This window comes from Arachis ipaensis, chromosome B04 (genome assembly GCF_000816755.2).
Source record: "Arachis ipaensis cultivar K30076 chromosome B04, Araip1.1, whole genome shotgun sequence".
NCBI lineage: Eukaryota > Viridiplantae > Streptophyta > Magnoliopsida > Fabales > Fabaceae > Arachis > Arachis ipaensis.
Genome location: NC_029788.2, coordinates 74847503 through 74847792, shown reverse-complemented (window position 1 = coordinate 74847792; position 290 = coordinate 74847503). Strand labels below are relative to the sequence as shown.

At 20.7% G+C, this 290-nt stretch overlaps 1 protein-coding gene across 2 annotated transcripts in view; it reads left to right on the top strand.

Annotated features, from left to right (window-relative positions):
- LOC107639378 (1-aminocyclopropane-1-carboxylate oxidase homolog 1) overlaps window positions 1-290 on the top strand; it is a 39414-nt gene that overhangs the window by 1022 nt on the left and 38102 nt on the right. The window lies entirely within an intron of this gene.

Below are 290 nucleotides of genomic sequence, written 5' to 3'. Positions count from 1 at the left end.
GAAATAAAATGAAATGATTTAAAGTATAAATTCATCAAATCCTTTACTTTTGATAGAATTTGATTTGTTAAAAATTTAAAAAGTTATTTTTACCCCTTACGTATTATTACTATAAAAGAGAAGATTTAAAAAAGAGAATGAGTGGAGGACTGGAGCTGGTCTAGCAAAAGTCTAACGTACTGTAATTTGTGGTAATAAAAAACTATGTAATAAAAAGGATAACAATAAAAATTAAGTTATTATATCTAGTTTTAAATTAAATTAATTTAAATCTTATATAATTAATTTTA